Raw genomic sequence first — 8,911 nt, 5'->3', positions numbered from 1 at the left:
TCATCGTCGAATGGAAATGGCAGCATGGCCGGGGAACTCTAATGAGAATGAGTCTGATTATGTAAATTCGAGTGTGGTTGAAGCTGGTGAGTTGATTTCTTAAACACTCGTTTCTTCTGGTTCACTGTCTGTGAGTGCATACTATCGTGTAACTGATAATTAGAAAAACCTATCATTTTGCAATATATCTTGCCAAGATATGCATGGTTGGTGGAGTTGCACTAACAAACTTTTGCTGTCAAATATTTTTATTCAACATTTAGATTTTATAAAATTGGTAAAGCATGATTTTCCCATTCCTACGGGCATCAGTAAGAAACGCTTTCAATTTTGTAGAGTTCTTGTAAAAAAGAGTGCAACCTATCTTTAATGGTTTTGGACATGACATATTTTGTTATAGAGGAACTCATTTATTTAACTTTAGTAACGTACAAGTCGAATTTATTTTTGATGAGAGGCCGGACATGTACACAATTTTGATAATTGGGTATGTGTAAAACTTGAACTACCCCTGCGTGCCCTGTTATTATGTTGAATCACATTATCTCAAAGTTTAAATTGTTAAAGTGCAGGCATATTTATTTGTTTAAATTTAGTATTTTAATTTAATCTCCGAAGTTGGTTCTTCTTTAGAAGACTTCGAAATTGCTTGCGTTTTATGGAATTTATGCAACAACATGCTTTGTTTGCACGAGACAGCTCTAGTAAATTATTATGGATCCCTTACTCTTGCTACATAATTTCTGTTGCTCATGGTACTACTTTTAGGAAATTGTATGTCTATTACATGATGCTTTTTAATCTTATTGGAGAATGTCGCAACTGACTGCTTTTGTATAAATAGTAGACAATAATCCTCATGTTTCTACACATAAAGCCATATGCGGAGAAAATTCCAATTGATATTTAGTTCTGTGTTAAAGTTTTGAACAGTTGAGGTCAAAAGTGCCCCGCATGGTTTCATGATCAAGATGAGAGATGGCTGGCATTTGAGGTGTGCCCCTAATAACCCTCAGGGAAGTCATCGGCCAGTTTATGCTCCGCACCCTGCAATTGTATTGAAGATGGAAGATGGGACTGGGATTCTTCTTCTCCCAATAATTGTTTGTATATCATCTTTAATATTATGATTAATTTCTGTATGCAACCTTTTTTAATGAGTACAAGTTGATATTGCCTCTTATCATTGCTTCATTCTTGATTCAATTGATTTTTCACAACGGAGATGCCCAGTGTGCTGCCAATGGCAGCTGTACGCAATTTCCAAATTGTATGCTTTAACCATTTGATTGAAGTGTTTGTATAAGTTACTTCTTTTCTTACTTCTAAGTTAAAAAACTTGCTTATTTAAAAAGCAACTCTTACCTTATTGTAAAAATAAATAATTTACTTATTTTAAATTCTGTTCCATAAAACATTACTTTTCTAATAAGTAAACTTATTATAGTCATACTTTTAAAGCTTAGCCAAACATGCTCGAAATTACCTGTGTATTTCTTAAAAGATAATTTCTGGATTACTTTTTAGGCTAGGCCTACCATGTATCAAGTTGCAAAGGAAATGATTGAGAAGATGGGCTATACAGTGAGTTCATTTATTTCTTCAATGGTCACATAGTTCTTCTTTGCTTGCTTACTGGATAGTCAACTGTTTTTTTTCATTTATTAGCTGTCTTCTTTTTCAGGTGAAACTTGTACGAATCACCCAAAGAATACACGAGCAAAATGAGTTACATCTTACAAAGTTAAACTAAATTTAATTGGTTCCAGGTTTGAATCACATGTAAAAATTTCTAACTTCTGTGACAATTAATTTTTTGATCATCTTGGTTGAAGTTGGATAATGAAGCAGAGTGTGTCAGGTTTGATCTGCGGCCCTCTGATGCAATTAACATTGCGGTGAGATGCAAGTTAATTCTTTGTAACTGTTGGGCACTTCTCATTGAACTACCTCGTCAAAAAACTTAAACTGACTATTAGGGAGGATTCGAATTTCTTTACTTAAATCTGTCTTCAACATTTGCCTCACTTACAGGCCAGATTCCTTTTTTATTAAAGGCCTGTCAAGTGCACAATTTTCATATTGGATGGCAGTGAGCCTTTGATCCGGATCTTTGTTGCCTCTGATAATATTTGAAAGTTATCGAACAGCTTAAGCTCGTAAAGAGAAGGCAGATTATTTAAATTTGTCTTCAGTAGTTGTTATTTTCCTTTTCCTTTCATTTTTTATGCATTTGGGGTTTTAAAAATGTTGTTTTTGTCGCCATTACAAATGTTAAAACAAATTAAATAATGGTGTTTTGGAATAAAGATTCACCGGAAAAAATTAGTGCAGCTGTTAAAAACTGTTGAAACTTCACGTTCGAACCAGAGCTTACCATTTTGAGGATTTATCACAAAAAGTGTACTATTGTACATTTATGGTTGTAGTTTCATTATTTCAAGTATGTATGGACACCAATAGGGGTTTCATCCTGCGTTTTCTATGTAATTAAATACAATCGTATGGTGTTCATTTGGGATTTTTGTTATGTAATTCTGTCAGGTACAATGTGTTTTTGTTTAGATGGGTGTGGTTAGAAAGTCTGAAATTTGTGAGTAGGATACAAGTTTTCCCTTTGTCGTCTCTATGTCTATTTGTACAATCTTCATAAGTTCATTTATGATGATTTCAAATGTATGTAATGGCCTTTTTTCACTTCCTCAAGGACTTAGCCCTGACAACTTTAAAACACGCCCATCTAGATTGTACCGATTACTATGAGTCAGATAGAATATAGCATCTTGATTTTGCCTTTTCAATATGATTTCCCGAATCAGTGATATTTTATACCGTTTATAATCTTATAGGTGCCAATCCAAGTGAATAAATGCTTGGTGTATACAGACGGTAGGAGGGTTATTGGAACCGAAAAGATGTCACTGCATAGCTCCTCATCAGATGGCTTATTTCCAGAGTTGGACAGGTACACTTGATATCCGCAAGGACCTCTTCTTCTTCCTCCTATTTTTTTTTTCCTGCGGTATCTCGGCTACGCTTATGATGTTTTTGTTGCAAAAGATGCATTTCTCTGGTCTTTAAATACAAAGTTTGGTTAGTCTGAAAGAACTAGTACTCTATGGTCATATTGTCATTTGAGAGAGTGCATCGATGAATTTGTCATCGCTAATCAACACCTAAAGGGGGAAAACATTTGGAAAATCTTTAATATGTAAGTTTTGTTTATGTTATGGATTAATGACTTAATCCCTAATTTTGAGAGCGTAAAGAAACAAGAAATGGAAAAACGCAACAGAGATTTGTAGTAGTTGACCTCACATGTGAAAGATGTCCACTTGCTACACTAAAGTTGGAAGTAGATTACAAGAATTGTCTGCGGAATTTATTCAAACAATTTAGTTTATACAAACATATCCGCTAGCTTAATCGCAAAAATGATTATTAGAGTCCACATATATATTATAAACGGGATGCTTGTAACTGACGGATCTGACATCTTTATCTAATTTATACCTTGTGCCTTAGATAATATAGGTAAGGTCTAACTACCTTGTTATTGATACAGACCTAGTGGCCTACGGTCCATTGAAACGAAGGAGTTAATCTTGTGTGCAAAATGCTAATAGCTGCAGATGAGGAACGTTACAAGGACGTAGGTATTCTTTCTAATTATATGTTCAGGACATCATTTTACAAGTCAGTTACTGTTATTCTTCAAACATATTTGTATTTGAAGACACCATGCTTGCTATTACACTTAAAAATTGTTACAAGGTAGCACTTAAAAAAAATTAAATAGCTATTACACTTGTGTAAGCGTTGGATATAGAATGGGGCAGCGTAAGAGGGGGCAAGCCAAACTACACTATGGGTACTCATCTATGGAATGTGTGGATCATGAGTGTATAGTAAGTTGTGGATCCTACGAAATTTTTGGATAAAACATATATTTGACCGACTTAAATATAATTTAAGCTTTGCTAAAAATGCTCTACACAAGAGTTAAAAATACTTCTCAGTGATTGTGAATTTAACCTTCTGAGGTTGTACTGCAGCTCTGTGGAGGGACATGCTCTCTCAACTTCGCTTAAAGAGGAACTTGACATAGGTCATGATAATGTCATCTCTCTTTGGTATGCAATACTAAATGTGACTAGATAACAGTATAATGAATAAGATTTTAATTTCACTTTCTTCCTTAAAGTCATGTTTGGGGTGCTGTATTAGACCATAAAATGAATTTGGTATAAAATTATAGTAAATATTACTAGGTAGAGTGGTATTATAGTAGATTAAGGTGTGGATAATATTATTTGATGTTTCATATAAAAGAAGGTTATTTGCTATATGTTTCCTGTCCGGCTTAAACCCAATTCCATCATCGGTGTTATGTTACATGGTTGATAGTGCAGTTATGAATGAAAATTTTTAAAAAATATATCCACCATAGTACACTTCATACTTCTACCTACTAGTATCAATTATAATTTTATACTAAATTCCTTATATGGCCTAATCCGGTGCACCAAATACAGCGTGATGGTATTTAGTCCTATCAAACCTCCCGACCAAATAATTCCTCTAGTTCCGATCCGATGAGAATAGTGAAACACTTCTTTTGTTTGGGTTTCAGGTACTACAGGAGGATAACTTGTATATAAACTGCATGTTTGGTATACAAGACTCGACGACACCATTAACGAAGAAAAAAGTTGAAATCTTGTGGTTGTCTTCTGCAGTACATTGTACCGAACATGGCTAGAAATCATTTCTCTGACTTTTACAGTAAATATTAGTCTCTTTCCTTCATATTTATGTATAGTGCTCGTTGATATGTGTATATAATACGTATTGTAGTGTAATGTTGAAATGTTTAAAACTATGTGTTATGTTTTCCTGTGTATCTTGTTCTCAATTTTGCTGCCGGGCTTGTTGTAGCAAATGATTCGCAAGAAAGAAACGAAAGAAAAACGCCCAAAAATAAAAAAAATACTCTGAAATCAACTTAATATTATTAACAATACAGAATGATCAAAATTAACCCACAAATCAGGTTAAATAGATGCAAAATACGAAATTATAGGAAAATTACCAAAAATGGTAAAATTTTGAAATTACACCAGAATAAAATATTAAGTAAAAGAAGTAGATTGCCAAAAATTTGGCTCAATACGAGTTTTCTAACATGTGAAAAAAAGGAAACGAAATATTACAATAAATAGCAAAAAATAACTAAAATTGAATTTTGGAAAGGAAAATATCGGATTTCAGGCTCGAAATTGATGCCCACCGAGCATAGCTAGTGGCCACGACGTGCACGCCGAAGAGAGCTTTCCAGATTGGGGTCATAATAGCGATTCTGATAACCGTAGTCAAAGTTATGACCAAATTACCAAAAACGTGTCAAATTCCCCCCAATTAAGGAAATAAATGCGATTCACTTCTCATCTTTGCGTCGATCCGCCATCTCATGGTAATTCAGTGCCATCATCATGTTATTTGACAAATCAGTATCACTCGACTCGGATCCTCCTGCATCAAATTTGATCATAGTATTATGTTTAACTCTACATGAGCTTTGTTTCAATGTATTGTTAGTGTGGATGATTGGAAAGTTAGAAAAATGATATAATGCATTCAAACTAGTTGTTTGTCATGGGTAGAACTTGTATCCTCGATCAATTTTGTCCGATTAGTTAAGATGGTCGATAGTCATATTTGACTAGACTCGGTATTTTCAAGAAAAAATAATGTTGTAACATGAAAGATAATTTTGAAAAAAAAAAAAATTAAAATTGAAAATTTTGAATCTGGTAAATGCATTAAACAGGCTTAAGTTAATTAGACATTTGAATTTTACTTTCTAGAGCATGCTTGGGTAAGCTAAAACTTCACTTTCAAGTAAATATTGATTTTCATACGGAGAAATCGCATTATTAGTCTTCAACTTTGAGTAAGTTATACTTATACCTAACCTTTTTTTTTTTTATTTCATCTTTGTCTCCAACTTTTGAGAAATTAAGAAACTTAACCTTTAACTTAAATAAACTAAAGGAAAATAGGTCATTAAGCATAAAGTAACAGTTTTCGTTCACAATTATTTTTTCTTAACGTCTCAAAATTGAAATTACGTCGCCACATTGCTTTTTGCTTAATCTATTAATTTTATAAATTAATAAAAGTATAATTCATAAGCTATTCTAAGTATATTCCCAAATCAGATCTTGTTGGAACACCTTGCATGTTACATCATATAATTTTACTAATAATTTTATCCGAACATTCGTGCTTGTACTATAATTCTGTAGTACAGTGAGTAATATGAATTTGTGCGTATTAGAGAATTTTATTACTTTTCAATTATTTTATCCATTCTTGATTATAATTGTTAAGGGATATAACCTCACGTCGAATAAAGATGAAAATATAGACCAATTTATAAAATTTTGAACTACTAAATTGAACCCCGAGTCTTAACGATAATTAATTAATTATGCAGGAAAGTGCATGCCGTAGAAGAAACAAATCTAGGGATTCCGTATTCCGTGGCATATTCCCGCCAAATTTGCACCCTAAGAATCACACTCTGCTGCCACGTCGCTAACATGCATGTGGGACCCACCGCCACCAGCTCCATAATAACCGCCTTTAGAAAATCTCGCAAATATGTTATCGGCTTTTTTGAATTTTTGCTCCTTCACATATCGTTGGTGTGAGTAGATTTTGTTTTCTATGCAGTGCAATGTCAAAAACTTTAGATCGTATTGCAAGCCCTGGTAAGTATTCATTTGTTGTGTGTGTGTGTGCGTATTTATATTTTTTAGTGATGTAATTTAAGTGGGTTAATTGTTTATTGAAAGTATATATCGTTGATTTTAGGTTTTGATTTGAGTTTTCTATCTTTTAGTTTTGAATGCTGTGATTTTTTTGAGTTGCAGTAATAGAGGAAGGGCATGTTTCGCTAGCCTTAAATTTAAATATTTTTAGATTTAAAGATGTTGAAAGTTACTTTTTCTTTTTCATTTGTAAGTGAAAACTGTTACTTTTTCAAAGTTATCCAGACTTTACTGTCAAATTAAATAATCTTGCTTTCGCCAATAAAATGATTTTTGTTTTTTAATACTAACATTTTTACTTATAAATCTACTTAAATCTGAACTTTTTAAGCTTTCCGTGCTTCATTTTTAATAAATTCTATGTTGTACAATGAAGTTGGCTGCCTTTTGGTTTTATGACCAGTAGTTTTTGTAATTTGGAGATATTGTGTGGGAAGAACAATTCAGCCTTATCATTTCAGAGTATTTTAAGTGCATATTTAAAATGCAATATTAGATAGTAGTGAACAAGATTGTTTAACTTGTTTCTCTTCTTTAATTACGTCGACTACTTTCCAATACTACTTAAGAGACAAGTCATAATTGAATATGTTTATGGAACATCCATGATTGGGAAGAATATTGTACATCAATGTTTCAAATTTAATTACATTTAAGAAATTGTGACTTGAGTTTGATCTTTAAGTTAGTAATGCTTATTAAGATCATATTTCAGCATCTATCTAAAAATCAATTTGTTTATAGACGAGTTTGTTAAAATCTGATATCAGAGTTACGGTCATGAATTTGAGTCACAAGAACGATACTGAGGAAGGGATTGTTGGGTGCAACAAACCAATCTTAAGTTAATAGGTTGGATCACCAAAATGATGGTGATCGAACGTCGTAAAAGGTTTAACTTGCTCCCCTTACTTGACAGTTGAAACCAATTGATTTTCAGATAAGGAAGTTGAAGACAATACCGATTTTAATTTTCCAATAGTATTGAATTTCTTGGAGATTAAGAGTTGAATGAAGGAAATGACCTTAAATGTGGGGAAAAGGATTGAAAGTGCTTTCTATCCCACATTGATTGGGAGAAGAAAAAGCTTGCTCCTGGCTCCTATTACACAGATCTTCGTTAATCTTTAAAAAATAAATTTAAAAAAAAAGGAAAAACTTTAGTTAATATCATTTTCCACATTTGTCGGAAACCAAAAATTGAACGGGTGGATTTATTTAAACCAACCCCACAATTCGGTAGGTTGTCCACGCACACAAAACATGGTTACCAGTACCACTTGAGGCCCAAACCCTCGATTGCAGTTTGGTGTTCATAAACCCATTCCATTTCTGTATTCCCTATTTCTATTTCCGTATTCCCTATTTCTATTTCCATAAGAAACACTAGAAATCTATTTTCTTCGCTCAATCAACATGGGATAGAAAGCCCTTGCATTCCATTCCCTTACATGAAGGAAATTTGCTTCTTTCAACTCTTCATCTCTGACACAACTAATACAATTAGATAAATTATATAAACACTAAAGAGTGGATATGAGAAAAGATTCTGTTCCAAACCCACAAATGTAGCATTTTTCTCATCAAAGTGAATTATTGGTGGAGTAATAAAGTGGTTCTTTTGTTACAAAAATTGTACATCCATACTCAAAAATGGATACTTTTTACTATGTTCATGTTGACTTTTCAATTATCTACATACCCTTTTTACAGATATATATGAATTTACCTAAAAGGCTTGTAGCTATTATTCTTCTGGGATTTACTTACTAGTTACCTATACATGCTTATGGCTAAAATATTTAGTTTATCTAGTTAGATTTCACTAACTCTGCTCTTTTTCCATTCTAAGTTTGCCCTCATTTAATTTTCGTCATATCAAATATTTTTTGACTTCTAGTCAGTGTTACCGCTTCCAGTCTAGGGTAAAGTGAAATTCCCTCGCAAATTAATTTCATTTCATGGGTTTGGTCTGTGAAATAATAAAGAGGCAAGTTGCTTAATGATGTTCAATGTTTAATATCATCATCCAGTGACATAATTTTGATTTTCACCAGGTTGTGATAATGATGAAA

The 8,911-nt window shown here is 32.9% G+C and overlaps 1 long non-coding RNA gene across 2 annotated transcripts; it reads left to right on the top strand.

Annotated features, from left to right (window-relative positions):
- The first annotated feature begins 2,527 nt into the window (after positions 1-2,527).
- Positions 2,528-4,854, top strand: LOC111374530. Of its 2 annotated transcripts, none has more exons than XR_002699160.1 (4): positions 2,528-2,965; positions 3,566-3,652; positions 4,056-4,133; positions 4,634-4,854. It is a non-coding gene; the product is annotated as an uncharacterized LOC111374530 (long non-coding RNA). The 2 variants fall into 2 exon arrangements; XR_002699159.1 differs by having other exon boundaries at positions 3,566-3,656.
- Positions 4,855-8,911: the final 4,057 nt, after the last annotated feature.

This window comes from Olea europaea, unplaced genomic scaffold, assembly GCF_002742605.1.
Source record: "Olea europaea var. sylvestris unplaced genomic scaffold, O_europaea_v1 scaffold1259, whole genome shotgun sequence".
NCBI classification, from domain to species: Eukaryota; Viridiplantae; Streptophyta; class Magnoliopsida; order Lamiales; family Oleaceae; genus Olea; species Olea europaea.
This window is presented reverse-complemented; position numbering and strand designations above follow the sequence as displayed.